We start from the raw sequence: 18,694 nt of genomic DNA, 5'->3' as shown, positions 1-18,694 counted from the left end.
ATCTTTGAAGATGAGGAGGAAGAAGCTGCAGATGGCGATGCTGAGGCTACCACGCGTGCTGTGGACCCGGTTATCTCTGCTACGAGCTCAGACGATGACGACGGCCCCGATCCGACTACGTCTACTTCACGGGGGCTGTTCGAGAAGGTGACTCAGGCTTCACCAGCTGCACCTGAGGAGGCACCAGCTTTGGTTGAGGAGGAGGCGACTTCGACACGGGAAGCACCGCGACACATTCAGCGCCGCCATCCACCTCAACAGATGCTAGGTGATCTCAACGAGCGAGTCACCAGGTCCAAGGTAACAAGTATCGCTGGCTTTGCTCATTCAGCATTTGTTGCCTCTTTTGAGCCCAAAGATATTGGACACGCTCTTTCTGATTCTAATTGGGTCAATGCCATGCATGAGGAACTTGAAAATTTTGAAAGAAACCAAGTTTGGGTTTTAGTCGAGCCTCCACCTGCTTGTAATCCCATCGGAACGAAGTGGGTTTTCAAAAATAAGCAGGGTGAGGATGGTTTGGTTGTTAGAAACAAGGTTCGTCTTGTTGCCCAGGGGTTTTGCCAAAAAGAGGGTATTGATTTTGAGGAAACTTTTGCCCCTGTTGCTCGTTTAGAAGCTATTCGAATCTTTCTTGCATTTGCTGCTTCCAAGGGTTATAAGGTTTTCCAAATGGATGTTAAATCTGCCTTCTTGAATGGTTTTATCGAAGAAGAGGTTTATGTGAAGCAACCCCCTGGTTTCGAAAATCCCAAGTTTCCAAACCGTGTTTATAGACTTCAGAAAGCTCTTTACGGTTTGAAACAGGCACCTAGAGCTTGGTATGATAGATTGAAAACCTTTTTGCTGGCTCAGGGCTTTAAAATGGGATGTGTTGATAAAACTTTGTTCCTCATGCGATCTGGCACTGATTTTCTTTTAGTTCAGATATACATGGATGATATTATCTTTGGTGGCTCTTCTCACGCTCTTGTCTCCAAGTTTTCTGAGCAGATGTCCAAGGAGTTCGAGATGAGCATGATGGGTGAGTTGCAGTTCTTCCTCGGGTTGCAGATCAAGCAAACTCCTCAGGGCACTTTTGTCCATCAAGCCAAGTACACTAGAGACTTGCTGCGGAAGTTCGACATGAGTGACTTGTCTCCTCAGCCGACTCCGATCAGCACATCTACGGCGCTTGATGAGGACTTGGACGGCGAGGCGGTGGACCAGAAGGAGTCCAGGAGCATGATCGGCTCTCTTATGTACCTGACGGCGACGCGACCGGACATCCAGTTCGGCGTCTGCCTCTGCGCGCGGTATCAGGCTTCGCCGCGCACCTCCCACAGGCAGGTGGTGAAATGCATCTTCAGGTATCTAAAATTCACCCCTGAATTTGGTCTTTGGTACTTTGCGGATTCTTCTCTGGTTTTGGTGGGCTTTTCTGATGCCGATTTCGGTGGGTGTCGGTTGGATCGCAAGTCGACATCCGGCACTTGTCAATTTCTCGGTACATCTTTGGTGTCTTGGTCCTCTCGCAAGCAGGCTAGCGTAGCGCTTTCTTCCACAGAAGCTGAGTATGTTGCCGCTGCTAGCTGCTGCTCTCAGATACTTTGGATGAAACAAACCTTGCAGGATTATGGATTGAGTTTTGGTAGGGTTCCCATCTTTGTAGACAACATGTCCGCTATTAGCATTGCAAAGAACCCTGTCCTACACTCCAGAACTAAGCACATAGACATCCGATTCCATTTCCTACGAGATAACCATGAGAGAGGACAGATAGACCTGATCCATGTCCCTTCAGAGAGGCAAACCGCAGATATCCTCACCAAACCGCTAGAGCAGGACACATTTGCTCGCTTGCGAGGAGAGCTTGGGGTTTGTTACCCCTTTTGATTGCTGACTTTTCTTTGGTTAGCTTGGTAGGTCTTTGTTTTGCTTCTCTTTGTTTTCTAGGTTTGGTAGTTGCATTGTGCATATGCATTGTACATGTTTGCATTTTGCATTGTCTCACTTGCACTAGCATTCTTGTATACATTGCTATGATCTTCTAGTGCCTGCTAGTGTGAGTTGGTAAATTTGATCATGTATAGCTTGCTCCATTGTGTATATAACATCATCTGAGTTAAGCTATTTTGATTTGAAAATCTGAAAACATGATCACCCTGTCTTGGCTACTAGCATGTTAGGGCGTGTTGACATGCTTTGCTATTTTATTCATGCTAGTGTGGCTTTTCGTTCAGCAATTCATACTTGAAATGATCTAAATCTGATAAAATTGCTTGAACTGTACTTGAAATGGATTGAAAAGATCCAAGTGGGATTGCTTGTCGCACTGATCGAGCTTTCGGGACGGCTCACTTTGCACTTGTGAGAACCCGGGCAAGGCTGTGCATGACTGAAATGAGTGCTTTAAGCTTTTGATTGTCTTTGACATAGGCTTGGCCTCGTTGCTAAGTAAAGCATGACAAGCTTTCAACCCCTGGCATTAAGAATTGATTGAGATAAATTTGATGGAAAAATGAATGTTAACAACATCTTCGGCTGGTTTTGCTCACCTGTATGAGTTTGAGTAGCACTGCTTTCCATTTCCTACTTGTTAGTGCTAGATCATGGGTGATGCTTTTAGTTCTCCTAAACTGAACTTGCCTAGCTCTAGACTGATTTGATATACCCTGTTGAGCTAGATGCAGGTCTTGTTTATGAATGCACACGTGCTTGTGACTAGATGTTGCTCATATTCTTGTATCCCTGAATACTTTCACTTACACCTCCTGCATTGCATTCATTGCATAGCATCTGTTCAGGGGGAGTTTTTGCTTCAGGGGGAGCTTTAGGTCTTTTTAGACTTGATGTGTGCATGTGCCAACAAGGGGGAGAATTTTGAGAGAAGTGATCGAACAAGGGGGAGACTTGTTTGATTTTTGAAAAACTTGTTGTGCACAGGGCTTTGAGAGTGCATCATTTTGGGAGAGTTGCACTTGTGAGAGGAAAAAGCTTTGCTTGAGGAGTTTCTGCTTTGTTCTTGGCTCCTAGTTTTCCTCATTTTCCTTCTGCTTCTTGCATGACTGTGTCGAGCGTTACCTCTGCCTTTGAGGAGTCATGTTTTGGCTTTTGATTGATTGCGTCGAGCTATTGCCCTTGTCTTAGGGGATCGATCTTTGCTTGAGTAAGTGACTGTTCTTGCCTTTCTGAGCTTTTCGTCACTTGCTTGAGTTCTTCTCTTTCGTGCTTCCTTGTTCTTCTCTGGTTTCACTTCTCTTGGTTCGTTTGTGGTGTGTTGACAATGCACTCATCAAGGGGGAGATTGAGGAATGTTGAGTACTCTATCCTGCTTGTGATGAGTGAATTGTCAACCGTGCGGTGTGATCGTGCGCTTGGTCTTTGGATTGCAGGTACACGGGCGTCGAGTGTCGACGGGGAGCTGTCGTGGAGGTGTTGTGGCCGATGGACCGTGCGGTGGACGGCGGTGAAGGGCAACCGGGACCAGAGCTCGAACCAGGCGGCAGCTGTGGCGTCCACTCCTGGATCGAGGGCGCAAGCGGCGACGGAAGGCGGGTTTCTTGGTTTGCGCCACAAAACCAATGAGGCGGACGGCGGTTGAAGACGCCAAGTCGTGGAGGCACGGGCGTCGGTCTCGGGACTGACGGAGGCGACGGGCGTCGACGGCGTCTAGGGCCTCGCTGCGGGCGAGGAGGTGACGGGCGTCGGGCGGCGTCTAGGGCCGTCAGAAGGTCGAGGCGGGAACGGCGTCAAGGGCCACGGCGTGGAGGCGGGAATCTTCCCGCGCGTGAGGTTTTGGCGGTTTTCTCATAACCGGCCACCTACCCGGGTTTCGCGGACCCTCCAAAACCGCGGACTGGATCTTCATCAAGACGGCGGCATCGCGGAGAATACTTCGTTTCGAAGAAAGAACCTCGGCCGTCGGATGAGATCATGTACAGGGGGTGCTGCAGGCTAACCGGTCTGACCGGTCCCTGGCACCGGTCTGACCGGTCTGACCGGTCCAGCGTACCGGTCTGACCGGTCCCGCGGGTATAAATACCCCTTCACTTGTGTTAGGTCAAGTGCGGCTTTTGTAATCTGTTCGTGGACTCTCTGTTTCTCCAGGCCGCCGCCCCTGCGTCTCCCTCCCTCTGTTCCTCTCGTTTGAGTTGATTTTGTCCATGGATTGTTGAAACCTTGTAAGGGATTTGATTGGGAAAGGAGGCCCTATCCTCCTCGTGCCCTCTGTGCCTTTGAGTTGATTCAATCCCCTGGTTTTGTGCCTTGTGCAATGGATTTTCGATTTCGTTTTTGGCACACTTGATTGAGAGGAGGCTACGAGTTCTTTGCTGTGATTCCCGTGCTCCCAACTCTGACCTAAACCCTCTGGAATCACTGGCGTGTTCGAATTCGAGTTCTTGAGTGTTTGAGAAAACCCCAATCCCTTTTGATCTCCCCCATAATTCTCACGATTCGTTGATCTTTGGGACGAGATCTTTTGGGGATATGCTCACGGGGTAGGGGCGAAGCAATCCCCCAAGTTTCATCGGTTTTCGTGGTCGTTTGCTCGGGATTCACCGTTTGAATCCAATTTCTCGGGGGTTTTCTGGGTGCTACCGGTCGGACCGGTAGGCACGACCGGTCAGACCGGTCCAGCGCACCGGTCAGACCGGTCCAGGCAGATCAGTTCTGCAGTTTTCCCAATTCACTTCCGATTTGCTTCGTGGTTTCGCTCGCTCGTTCGAGGCCTTTTGTGTTGGTTTAGCTTTTCCATAGCTATTCCAAACTTTGGCCAGAACGCTTGAGGGCTTGGGTGATTTTCGGGATATAGGCCGACGGTTTGATTTTCGGAAGAAATTTTGATCGGCTCTCATTCACCCCCTCTGGTCGCCGGCTTCGATCCCACATTTTATCTTTTCTTTCGGCAGCCGTGGATTTTGTGCAGGTTCAAGAGTGGCAGATTCCTTTGTCGCCGGCTAAAGTGCCTCTGCTTCTTCGGTGCCAACATCCGTGATGTTTTGCTCCGCAGACACTTGTTACTGGGATGCTGGACCTGTTGCTTCCTCCAAGTGAACAAGCCAAGCAAAAGGAAGACGGTCGCAGTTTGAGGGAGGCGGCAAGATTGGCTCACCTGAAGGAATTTCTAGAGCTCCAAGAAGAAATAAGCCACTACCATCACCACCAGCCGCATCCTCGCTCCTCTAGCCTGAGCCTCCGCCACGCTCTGAGCAGGAGTTTCCTTCGTAGCAGCAGGTGGAGGTCTCGGGCTACCTTCTGATTGGGGCTGGGGTGGCGGCACCACGTAGGTGGCAGAAACAGGCTTGGGGCCTGGGGTCGAGATATCTTGGTTAGTCTCCCCCAGTCCCAAGTCGGCTCCTTTGCTGCATATAAAAATCAGAGTAAAGCACTTGATCAAACAGCAAAAGCAAGAACCAGAAAAAAGCCTCGAATCAAGAACAAGGTAGAAGACTTACCGATTTGACCACCTTATTAGGAGTTTCTTTCCCCGGAGCAACTTTGGGATCAGGATGGTCACCAAAGCACTCGACGTTAGTGATATTCTAGCAGAAGGCATTGATAGCCCCTACTGGGGGCTTATATCTTCCTCTCCCCATACAGAAATGTTTTGTTGGGCGGGAGGAGTGCCTTCACCACCCGCCGTCCGAGGTTCTGGCAGGGGAACTTCCTGCAAACCCCTCGCCAGTGCTGTGCGTTCCGACAGAGTGACCCCTGTATCATTTGAAGGGTCCGCTGGGACAGCATACAATTTTATCTGCCCAACATCATCCCTAGAGGCTTCAGTCCTTGGCATAGTGCGCCTTGGGCTGAAATTGAGAAAGAAGATGAAGGAAAAGCAACTCGATGTAAATCAAAGTACTCGACAAAATTTCTTTTCACAAAAAGGAGATCATGAGGCATACCTGGTATCCCCAGGTGGGGTAGATGCCTTGCCCTTGCGTGTTGCAGTGTGCGGCGCCCTGGGTGGCTAGCTCCTGAGTCGACCCTAGGGCTGGGGCTCCTGTCCTTATTACTCTCGTTAACTTCCTCCTCAAAGTCTGCAGAGGAGAAGTTCTCGTCAGATTCAGAATCCATAATGGCACCTACATCATCTGGATCCTCATTCGGTTGAGAAGCTCATGTTAGGTGCGCACTGGAAGAAGGTGTGTAGGACGAGTGATATCTGGGAGAGGTGGACTACTCCTATACACATTTACATCATCCTGCAGCAAAAACCTTAGTATGCAAGATATACAAGAGCAAGTACTCAATTTACTCAAATCAACTACTTTCACGTACCTCCTTTAGTCCTTTGGCAGATTTTGATCAGTAAAGTCATCGGGGATCCTGGTGAACTGGGTACTCCATCAAATACTCGTTTAACCCGACACAGAGCTTCACCCTCGGTGATCTCTTTGGAAGAAAAGCGCGACGGATCCTTCTCTCCAACATAAAGCCAAAATTGCTACGCTTTTGCAAGGATTGGATCCGCCGCTGCATCCAGGACATCACAACTGCCGCTCTGGTCAAGTTCTCCCTTCTCATCAGGTCCTTAATCTAGTCCAATAACACATTCACTTGGAACTGGTTGATAACTGAGTGGGACCACTGTTGATAGTCGTTAAGTGCCAATTCTGACCATCAACTAGACTCGATAATAAAGGAAAACTATACACCTTACACGCATATTTGTATGACTAACCTAGTTCCACAGTTATTTTGGAGTTTGTATGATTTCAAATGAGCAAGAGCGAAATAAGAAGAAAACACGACGAAGACACCATGCAACTACGCAGAAGATCGCAACCAATGTCACACCCTTACAAAGAGAGCCCACTTGACAGAGTAAACAGGGGCGCAACTGAAGATGCACAAGCAGATAAGGATAAGGATCCACGTGTCAGCCAGCATGCAAAAAGATAAGGATGGACGACTGACAGGTGGGGCCGGCCGACCCCTAGGGTCGGCCACACCTGGCCTGCATCCCGTCCAGGTGCACTTCGGGGAGGAGTAGTTTCCACGTCTCTTGATTGCTTTCCATATGTGCATATGGCGGGAACCGACCTCTAAGGCTATAAATAGGGCCCGTCTTCCTCTCATTCAACACACACACACCCCATTTCACACCCTCTCTCTCAAGGCTCTCTCTTGCTCTTAGTGTAGGGTAGTGGAGATAGGCTAGTTTTCCCTTAGCGAATCAAGTCGTCCTCAGAGTCGTTGAGCGATCCTCGACTCTCGGTAAGTCTTTGTGTTCTTTTTGTCAGTACTCTATTCATAATATAGAGCTTGATCATGGTTGTTATGCTATCTTGATAGTTTATCAATCCATGCTTCTGTTTATCATGAGTTGTGTGACGAATATGGTTAGGCTAGATGATCCGGGTACGGATATCAGTTCGTTGTGCTTTCGGGCTTGCTCTAGTGTTTTGCTCGTCCATCCGAAGGGTGGGACCTCGGGTCAATCTGCTAGTGGTGTGGGGAACCGGCCCAAAACTGAACCAAACTGATTTAGTGATATATATTTTAAACCCCAAACCACCCAGCCCACCAACTTCCAGAACCAATTTAATCTAGATTGTAACAACATTTCAACCAAACTACCTTCCAACCCACAGTTTCACCCCATGGTTTCACCCCATGCTAGCTTCCGGCCACCGACTTGTCGCTTGCTTGCTCTCTGTAGCCGGAGATGGTAAGCGCTCTTGGCCGGCCATGCCGTCCACTGCAGAAACTGGGCAAAGGATTCTTCAGCGCGCGGGTACTGTTTCCTGCCTAAGATGTCAAAGCATCTATTCGGCCGGGCAAGGCCGCGAGGATGAATCCAAGCGAAGTCGATGGCCCCGATGACATCCCAAAAGCACCGAAAGTAAAGCATGCATGGCGTGCCATCTCGGCATCTGAGCGAACGTTTCTGGAGAAAACATAGGAACTTTGTTCCATTTTAGTCATGCAGAAAAGTTCCATGTAGAACGAAACAAGCTGAAAGTTGTCTCTGCCGCTGTCCTTTGTTCCAAGCCATGCCTATGCTAACTTTCATTGACTTTGTATAAATGTTAGTTTAAGTTGAGGGCCACTGAAAAACTAACACTGGACAGGGAACCTAAGTGTTTAAGCTTTGGATCAATGTGACCATGTGAGCCATCGGGATCAAGTAAAGTAGAAAAAACAAAGATAATACATGAAACTTGAGATCTGAATATAAAATGACTTCTACATTGAGTTCATATTGCACAAAGGCTGATCACAATACTTAGTTCATATTGCAAATTGCAGAACCAATGCCACATATTTGAAGTTGAGATGATGGACCAGAGGTTAGCTTCCTTGATAAATAAAACTGAGGAAACAAGGATGATCTTCTAAACTGAGAGCACCACTTGAGTGCCTTTGTACTGGGTGGAACAAGTACCTGCACCAATGCATGTTGGTTTAATCATCTTCCAATGTTGCTTGGAATTCAAGGGATGAACGAATTCATGTATATGTTGCCCTAAAGTCTAGATAAATGTATATGTTGCACATTTCCATGCCAGCAGAAAAACAGTGCTCTGGATGCACAAGATTGAGTAAATATTAATCTAAAGAATGTATATGTTGAATGCAGAGAATAAGATTTTATTTTAAACCTGAAGAACTGCAATGCTTAGCAGGGCTCCAAACAGAACAGCCCAAACCCCACAAAGTAGAAGACCTGCAAGACGAAAACATTCACAGCTTGTCATATCTGAAAGTTACTTCAAAAAACTTGATCAGTCACCATCACAAAAACAGAGCAAAATATACTTAGGTTCTAAAAACACACTGGAGACAGAGGGGTATTTTCAGTGAACCTTCATCTCGACCTACATGCGCAAGAAGTTAGTCTGACTCAACACCTCATCATCTCCTACACTGAATTAACGCGGAAACTACCCTTTCTGGATTTCTAAGCTTCTTTGTTTAATGCATATCAGATAGAATGATTTATTTTAAATTTTGTACAAGTTAGTGGAAGTAATACGTTAAAATTTTTATATTGCTTAATGCACCTATTTCCTTTCTTAGGTTTTAATATACTTCCAAGAGAAACTTCCTCGGCGTGAATGGGATGCTGATTTTTTTTTTTTGAGATGAGCATGTTGATACTCTTTGTTTTGCGTTACCACACGTTGTGCGGTGATTGTGTCTTCTGGGAAAGTTGAACGGAGCTTCGAGGATGGTGAGTTTGTTATTAAAATCACTTGCTCGGGTAGTTCCTAGCGCATAAAAGGAATCCCAGATTCCCAGTATGGTTGGAGGCCGGAGCGGTGTGGCTGTGGGCCTGGGTCATGATGTCTCCTGCGTAAAAGTCAGTTTCTCGGGTCGTTCCTAACTATCACGCGCATAAATGGAATCACATCATTTGCCCCACACCATGTGCGAGCAATCAATAACCTGATAATTGAAGCGCCCTTCCTCTCTCACACCACAAAAATCTAGCTACCATTTCACTTAGAGCGAGTGCTTGAGAGCCGAGATGGCCGAAGTGATGGCGAGCGCCGCCACGAGCGTGATGGGCTCCGTCATCGGCAAGCTGACCGCCCTGCTAAGCGAGAAGTACCAGCTCGCCCAAGACGCTGAAGAAGGGATCCGCTTCCTGAGAGAGGAGCTGAGCACCATGGACGAGGTGCTGCAAGAGCTCGCGGAGAAGGGCGACGACCAGATCGATCGGCGGGCCAAAGACTGGCGGAGCAAGGTGCGTGAGCTATCCCTCGACATCGAGGATTGCATCGACCGTTTCAGGCTCAATCACAGCCATGGAGGTTCCAAGGCAAACTTCGTGCGCAAGGCCGTGCGGAAGGTGAAGATCTTGTTGCAGGACCGGGGATTAGCAGAGGAGATCCAGAAACTCAAGAGCCTCGTTGTCGAGCAGAGCGAGCGGGCCAAACGCTACGACATCCACAAGTGCCTCGGCGCCACACCTCCGCCCGTGCCCTTAGATCCTCGTGCGTCTGCTCTCTTTCAAGAGGCGACAGATCTTGTGGGGATCGAAGGTCCTCGCAAGGAGATCATCGAGTTGTTGAAATGTGAAGAGATGCAGCACAAGGTGGTGTCCATCTATGGAACTGCTGGGCAGGGGAAGACCACTCTCGCCATGGAGGTGTACCGCAAAATCACTGAAGCATTTGATTGCCGGGCCTTCGTGTCTGTATCTCAGACTCCAGATATTAAGAAGCTCCTTAGTGATACATTGTCTCAAATAAGCAACGAACAGTTTGACGGCCGGTCGGAAAGATGGGAGACACAGATGGCGCAACAGTGAAAACTTGCAGAGTTCATGATGTCATACTTGAGTTTATTGTATCAAAGGCTGTCGAGGACAATTTTGTTACAATATGGAATCGTAATGGGTTTTCTGACAATTATTCTTCCAACAAGATTCGTCGTTTGTCCATCCAGGAAGACATTTCTGGCCAGGCTGAAGAGATGACGAAAACAATAAAAAATGCAGCTCATATTCGATCAATTAGCATTTTTGGCAATAATAATTCGGTGCTGGGTAAGCACGCCTCTGAGTTTTTAAGTAGCCAAGTCTTGCGAGTGCTGAATATAAGAGGTGGTGGGGTTGGAGAATTCTATCTTGGACATGTCAAAAGAATCAGTCAAATGAAGTACTGCCGGTTATCCGGTAGAACCCAAGAGCTCCCAGAAGATATAGAAAAGCTGCAACATCTAGGGACACTAGATATTATTGACACTGGCATTAGAAAACTACCGGCTAGTATTATCCAATTGCAGAGGTTAGTGCGTCTTCGTGTTGATTGGAAGGGGCAACTACCCGATGGCATTGGAAATCTGCAGGCACTGGAAGAGCTGTCAACGATCGATTTGGGTTTTCAATCTGTAAAGTTTATCCAAGGACTCGGCGATCTGATCAATTTGAAGGTACTTGAAATTTTATGGCGGACCGTCACTGTAGTACGTGATGTGGAAGGCCACAAGAAAGCATGTATCTCATCGCTCACCAAGCTATTCACGAGACTTCGACAATTATCTGTGCGGGAGTGCCCTTTAGCCACGTTTCCATTGATGTCATTATGTGTCAGTACTCCACCACCACTTCAGAGGCTTTTCCTTTTTAACTGGAATAAATCAAGTGTCGTGCCCCATCAAATCAGCTCGCTACTCAACCTGACCCGCCTCTACATTGGACTTAGTGGTGAAGTAAGCAAGGAAGGAATAAATATCCTAGCAAGTTTGCCCATCCTAGTCTCTCTTACTGTTCGCTTGTCAAACGACAAAGAAGGAGATTCAGGCGTCTTCCACCCAAGGCATGCAATCAACAGTCAAGGTTTCCAATGCTTGGTCAAGTTCACATTCCGCTGTTGGTCTGAGGCAGTGTTAGAATTTGAGCCGGGAGCCATGCCAAAGCTCCAAATGCTCAAGCTGCAACCACTCCCGGCACGGTGCCAATTCAAGTATGGGGATGGTGGCCTGGTCCTTGGGCTGCAGAATCTGGTGGGCCTCAGACATGTTGCTCTCACTATTAACTGCGACGCTGCTACTGCTAACGAGGTGGATTCTTTGGAGGATGACATCACAGGTGCAGCAGGCGTCCATCATAACCGTCCCATAGTCCAGGTCGAAAGATGGTATCAAGGTTCGATGGCACACGGGTGCAGCAGGCGACCATCTGGCTATCCCACACTAGAAGCACCATGACCATGAATGCATGATGTGGAAAATAAATATCAATATCAGCAATCATCTATTTCTCTGTTTCAGCCCCCCAGGGAGCATAAATTGATTGTCACAATTAGTGCCGTAGCTTTATTTTCTATTTTTTTATAAAGAGTATTTCGCATACTCCCTACTTTCCAAAATATAGGTCATTTTGGTCATTTTAGATTTATAGTATTTGCTATGTACTTAGATATAATGTATATCTATCAGCATAACAAAATCTATGAATAATCTAGAAAAGTCAAGCCTTAGCCTCCGTATTCTTTGATAGAACCATGTTTTGGACATATTGCCTAACACATCGTAATTTCTGCAACAAAAAAATCTCCTAAGATTACTTCTGTGTCCATTTATCCATGTCTTGAACACTAATTGGATGGTGTGACTCAAAGGAATATTGAATGTTCACCAAATAAACATAGCAAGATTCCATCTGAGGAACAAATGTTTTATATTTATTGGAATTTCATATGCTACAATTTTTATCCTATGCTAATTTGTAATATAGTTTCTGGAGAATTGAACCAAGAAATAGTTTAAGGTTATCCGAACTTTTGTCATATTTGAATTGGGCAATTTGGATTTTTTTTTCTAATTATTCATCAAGAAGTTAGTAGTCATATGTACAGAACTAAGTACAGCCCTTTACATGGAGTGAAAAGTGAAAAAAGAGAAAATCCTGGTACCATTCAAAGCCCACACAAATACGTCATTTTCATTGTTTAGAAGAATTGGTGATGTTTATCTCTTGAATACGTGCAAACTCCCCACCACATAAGCACCGACCACCGTGAGCTGGACTGGTCGAGCTCCCCACCATCGCTGCTCGCCCATGCCCCGCCACAAGATGCATCGACGCCTCTCGCATGAGCCCCGCCATTGCTGCCACAGGAGATGTGTTGCGACTACCAATGCGAGCTACCTGCGGCCACTGCCACAGGAGATGTGCCGTTGGCACCCTGACCGTCCTCACCTAGGCCGTTGTGGAGAGAGAAGATGGGAGGGGAAGACGGAAGGATAGAGGTGAGGAAGAAGATGGCAAGTAGACCCTGACAAAGGGCAAAATGGTCCTTTTACCCAACCTATTAGCTACAAATAATTTGTTTATTCGATTTTGTATGTTGTAGGCTAAAATCGTGCTTTCCTGGTGGTGAGGTGAAGATAAAATTTGCGATATGTTCTACATAAAAACCTGATTTTCGCATTGTCCCAAGAGCTAATTTCCTAGAAAGTTTTGAATGTACGTAGCAGTCAAAAGTTTTGAATGTACGTACCATATTTATAGATTTAGTAACCATGTAGTTAATTTATATTTTGAACTACAAATAGTAAGCTTTTGCAAATGTGATTCAAAAGCTTGTCCCGTGTATACAATTTAAAACTCAAGGTTAAAAATAATTTTACGCACGCCGTTGGTAAATTTCAAAGTATAAATAAAAATTTTAAGTTGAAATATTTTTTAGTAAAATATTTCCACCTAGAACAAATTATGTAAACTCACAAAAAACCAATTGTACAGCTAGAACAATTTATATGAATAGACCAGACAACTATATATGTATCCAGAATAAATTATGGGAACTCATAGAACATAGATATATACACCTGGAAAAAATTATATGAACTCATCGAATAAATATTTCTGCACAAAGATATGAACTCAGGATGAAATATTTGAACCCCAAAATAAATTGTATGAAATTATGGAAAAACTCTTACAATCTATTTGTACACATAGAACAAATACATATACTATGTGGATAAACAACTCTTACAATCTATGTAAAAATTTAAATGAATGAAGTTATGTATAGAAAATAAGGGTGGAATGCAAACTAAAAATGAAAGGATAGATAGAAAATAGATAAATAATTTTATGTGAAATAGAAAGATAAAGTCAAATAATCATTATATAAGAAATGAGGGGAAAACCAAATAAATTAAAATATTAAAAAAAGAAGTGAACATAGAAACATCAAGTATTATTTTTTTCTAGCACTCAAGCACAAAGTATTTTAAAAAAAAAATAAAGACACATGAATGACAAAAAAATATAGAGAACATGAATATTATATAGTATTTAAAATGCTTAAAAATAAAATAGAATATAAATAAAGAAACTATTATCATTCGCGGACAAAGATTTGTACACTTAGTATATCCATATTTTGAACAGAGAAGATATTATATTTTAAAAAATAAATAATTAGATTTAAATATAGTTATTAATGGAAGAATAAAATCTATAAAAATGAAAATAAGTGATACATAAAGAAAAATGTACAAAAATAGTATAATAAACAAGTGACTATAATGGAAAAGGCATTGGATAGGGAATAATTGTAAAACCAATAAATGAAAAATTAACAAAAGAAAAATAATAGTAAAATAAATAAATCAAGAATAATATATTTCATGGTGGAAATAACTGAAAAGAATACAAATGAAAAGAAGAACAGGAAAAGAAAAAGGAAAAAATAGGATGGAACCTAACAACTAGGAATAAAAGAAAAGACAAACAAAATAAGAAGACAAGAAAAGAACTATAAACAGCAGCATGCTAGCAGGTGCAGCAAGCTCATCAATACAAATGAAAAGAAGAACTCCACATGCATTAGATCTATCAAGATGCTACTCCTCTCTGGGCTCTGGCTTCCTTCATGTTCCTGTCCAGCGCGGCACTGGCGGCGGCCGTGACGAGCTCCCTCTGTCCGTCAGGGCGCGGTTATCCTTCCAAGACTGTCGCCACTCCGCAAATCAGGTTGGTAACTTTGCTGAACTCGTGGCCGGTTGTTTGTTATGCAGTTCGATCGGATATGTTCTTTTTTAAAAAAAGAGGATATGTGAATGGTCTGCTATCGATTTAGGGATCCAGATCAACTGCATACCTGCACATTTCTGTTCCACATAACGCATCCAATCAGTGTCAACCGGACCGTATGCCTAAACCATATGTAATTATTTGACCCAAAACAAATAGATGTGCATGCAGCATGCGCAATTTATGGTGCCTTTTGCCAAGTATATTTCAGCAAACTGTTTGTTTTGAGTTAATTTTTTTTGGCATAATGTCACAGTACTTCTGAGTTATTGTAGCCTAATCAACTGAAAAGGATAACACATTCATTACATTGTGCAATTGAGTACAATAGTACATAAGGTTCAGGTTCTTACATGGGAGTCAAGATTACAGTACGAAAGACAAGCTGCTGATATGTTGATATGATTAACTATTTGGTTGATGTTTGGCATATGTGAGATTACATTATTTAATCATCATTGGCGCTATTTATGTTACAGAAGCACCGCTTGTATCTCTCTACATTAATTATCATGGGCTATTCTCTTTTCCATTATGGAGTACATGGCATTTGGATATGGAGTATATAGTTTTTGGGTATTATTTGAATATGGCATCTATCTTATGGCATTGCATCATGTTGCATTGTATTGCATTGGCATATGGAGTTATGTCGTGAACCTATGGTTCCGACCGTACCGGTACAACATCGTTTATTGGGCACAACGATGCAGCTTCATACCTTGTTGGGTATGAAGATAGGAGTTCATATACATCCATGTGCATACATCATTGATTTGGCATAGAGATGCAGCTTCATATCTTGATGGGTATGAAGGCAGGAGTTCATGTGCATTTATATGCTTTTCTGTATGGTTTTGAGGGTTGGATGTGATGAAGTATATTACGATACACTATGAATGATTATGTCTCACATTGCACTATGGCTTATCGGACCTTGGATACACTATATGTGGGTTGTATGGATATACTTGGATATTGGTTTGATGTAGTTGTATTGAAACCAACATGAGAAGTGATAGTTTTTCTAGTAAGGTGAGTTACGGTTTGGCTAAAGGGATGGTGGAGATATTATTTATTTTCCCTTTCTTGCCATTCATAAGCCTTTTTTTACATATTATTTATTTGATTATGGGGTTTTATCTACATTTATGCTACTTTATTTTCCCGGTTGTTATGGTAACCTATATGTTATGGCTTGTGTGGGTGATTTTCTATTGTTCTATTAGGATCCTAAACTATCGGTCAGAGGTAACTCATTACAAACTAATGCTATGTTTTCATAACATGATCACCTAATTCTTCGTGAAAGAAGTGGATATGTGAGGGCTATTCTATACTTATTGCAATATTAAATGATTAATTAATCTAATGTGGTTTAAATAGTTTGTTAAAGCAGTTTCCTTGCTGAGATTATTCAATCTTACTCTTATTTTTTTCCTTCCCAGGTTGTCCTTCGAAGAGAGCATGGAAAAATGGGTTAGTTGCACATCCTACACTTTTACTGAAAGAGCTGTGAGCAAAAGGTAATGTTCAGCTTACCCCAATTATGATATGCTTAAATTCACCAGGGACTTCATTGAGGTGATACTTTTACTCTTGCTCAGAACCTGCAAACAATAAAACAATAAACATTGATTAGGCAAAAAAATAAGCAGGTAACCAACAACTCTAAATTGTAGTGACAATAGGGAGTTTTAAAAACAGATGCAACGATGCCATACCTTCACCATCAGAACAGAATTCAGGATCTTTGGTCTTACATAGCCAATCTTTCGCGCAGACAAGGGCCTCAAGAATTTCTGGAGTTAGTGAGCTTCTATGATCTCCAAGAATCCTTCCCCCTAAACTGAAAACAGATTCGGATGACACCGTGCTAAGAGGAATTGCAAGGAAGTCCCGAGCCATAGCTGAAAGAACTAGAAACTTTGTAGCTTTGCTTCTCCACCAAGATAGAACATCAAAATCTTCTATGTTATTTTCAGGCTCTTCTTCCAAGTATCAATCTCAGATTTTTGGGACTGTGAAAGCATCACTTCAGACCTGTACTAAGCAAACTAGGCATCAATTTTTCTTTTCCCTAGAGCCGGTGAGCCCATGATATTGCTACCGCTCATACTATGTTAAGTACTTGTATTTGTGCAGCTTGTCCTTGTATTCTTTTGCTCATACAATGTGAAATACTTTCTCATCCACACCAAGACAAATTCCACACGAGTACCAATCTGATCTACATTTTTGCACACCTTCTTGAAAAAGAAATCCAAATAGAGTTTTTTCTTTCTTGGATCTAATAAAGTGTCAATGACTAGTGCAAGGTTAAATGCAATTTCCTTATTTTTTTCTAAGGGGGTTGTGATCTTTACTTTGAGGGTTAGCTTCATCTGGCTCCCAGTACTTCTCAAATTTAGAACACATGGATGATGCCAACTCCTTCAGCAAGTCAGTTGACTGCAAGGCTGGGTCTACCTTTAGTGCATGCTGGATGCAAAGGACTAAGGGCAGAAACATGTGTGCCGTTGGTTTCCTGTCGGCTGAAACAGCAAGAGTGAGATCTTCAAAAGCTTTGAGAGACTCACAAATTGCTTCCGCTTTCATCCCTTCTTCTTCATTAGGACAAACTTCCAAATATTTTGAAGCATAAGCATTTAGGACAGCCTTGTAATCCGATGCTTCTCTAATCATTTTGTAGGTAGAGTTCCATCTGGTTGGAACATCAAGATAGACACCAGCTTTTGAGGCTACACCCTTTCCATTTGCAATTGAATTGAATGCTTGGAGTGATAGCGATGAGTCAATGTGTTTTAATAGCTCACGTATCAGTTTGATTGCTGAATGTATTGTCCTCATCCCATCTTGAACCAAGATGTTAAGTATGTGGGCACAACATCTAACATGTAGATGATCTCCGCCAAACATTAGGTCATACTTGCAATCTGTTACTAACAGCTCACATGCAGTCGTGTTGTTGCTAGCATTGTCTAATGTCAAGGTAAAGATCTTCTCTCTTATTTCCCAATCAGTTAGACATCTCAGCAGTTCTTCTTCAATTGCATATCAGTTAGACTGATAGTGCATATAAATCTTAACAAGTATAGGACAAGTAATGGTAAAAAGTAATTTTTTTCAAGTGCTGAATTGCTAGTGGGGATAGAGAAAGAGAGCCAATGGAGTATTTTTTTCTAAACGGCATGGCAATTGGCAATAGGGGTTGCAAGTGGAGGCCGCGTGAGTTGGGTCACCCTAGTTGTGGCCGGGGCATCGCCATGAGCCCACCGTACGATTCTACTCCTACTATGTACGCGACATGTGCCTTGCTGCCGGCGGCGGCGGGGTGCTCTCGGTCGCGAGGCGGGACGGAGGAGGGGCACATGCTGCCAGTCTGCCATAGCAGGAGAATCGGAGATGGGGTTGCCGGGGGATTTGGCCGGCGCCCGTACAGTATGCGCGCGGATAATTCTTCGATCGGGACGGTCCCGGCCTGGCCGGCGACAGCGCGAGATGCGGGCGCAGTTCGTGGTGGGGGTCGGCACGTACGCGACCACCAGCGGTCGGCGCCGAGCCCATCCAGCTAGCCGCCGGAGCGGACGGGGACGTCCGTTCGGCTCGCTGCTCGATCGATTGATCACGGCAAGAGTTGACCTCCAAGGATCTGTGTCCTCCCTGGGGAAAAAGAAGCAAACGCGAATAGATGCTCACCTAGAGAGGATAGCTGGGATGCGACGCCGGAGATGCGGGTGCCCGAGCTCCTAGCGGCGGCGGCTGCGGCCCAGCGCCGGGGGAGTAGCGGCACCAGCAAGATGGGCTCAAGCACGAGCTCTCCGGCCGCAGCGATGGGAGGGGCAGCCCCGGCGGCGGGGAAGCGGCAGCCCTGGCGGCGGGGAAGCGGCGACCCCGGCGGCGGCCCTCCAGCTGCAGCTCGCAGGCTCGCAGCGATTAGAGGATTAGGTTTCAAGACCAGAACACACCGAATCGAATTGGTAAAAAGAAAAATCAAACCAAACCAGCCCACTTGATGTGTGGATCCACTGGACACCAAACCAATTAAACCTAAATAAAAAAACCGGCCCACTAAAACCGGGCTCAGCCCAGACCACTACCAGGTTGAGTCTCGGGGACTTAGTAGTGACCTCATACACGGGCGTGGTGCTTGGGTATGCAGGATCCTTCGGATATGACCGTGCTCCATGGTGTGACGGGTAGACGGCA

The 18,694-nt window shown here is 44.7% G+C and overlaps 2 long non-coding RNA genes across 3 annotated transcripts; both read right to left on the bottom strand.

Moving 5' to 3' along the window:
* Positions 1-4,876: 4,876 nt before the first annotated feature.
* Positions 4,877-6,194, bottom strand: LOC120679596. The gene is made up of 3 exons (XR_005677258.1): positions 5,439-6,194; positions 5,096-5,345; positions 4,877-5,017 (listed from the first exon to the last, which is right to left on the bottom strand). It is a non-coding gene; the product is annotated as an uncharacterized LOC120679596 (long non-coding RNA).
* A 1,856-nt stretch (positions 6,195-8,050) lies between these two features.
* Positions 8,051-18,451, bottom strand: LOC120678476. 2 transcript variants are annotated; one of them, XR_005676603.1, is made up of 5 exons: positions 18,185-18,451; positions 16,210-16,334; positions 16,028-16,095; positions 8,589-8,653; positions 8,051-8,371 (listed from the first exon to the last, which is right to left on the bottom strand). It is a non-coding gene; the product is annotated as an uncharacterized LOC120678476 (long non-coding RNA). The 2 variants fall into 2 exon arrangements; XR_005676602.1 differs by having other exon boundaries at positions 16,210-18,448.
* Between the last annotated feature and the right edge of the window lie 243 nt (positions 18,452-18,694).

This window comes from Panicum virgatum, chromosome 6N (genome assembly GCF_016808335.1).
Source record: "Panicum virgatum strain AP13 chromosome 6N, P.virgatum_v5, whole genome shotgun sequence".
In the NCBI taxonomy this organism is placed as follows: Eukaryota; Viridiplantae; Streptophyta; class Magnoliopsida; order Poales; family Poaceae; genus Panicum; species Panicum virgatum.
This window is presented reverse-complemented; position numbering and strand designations above follow the sequence as displayed.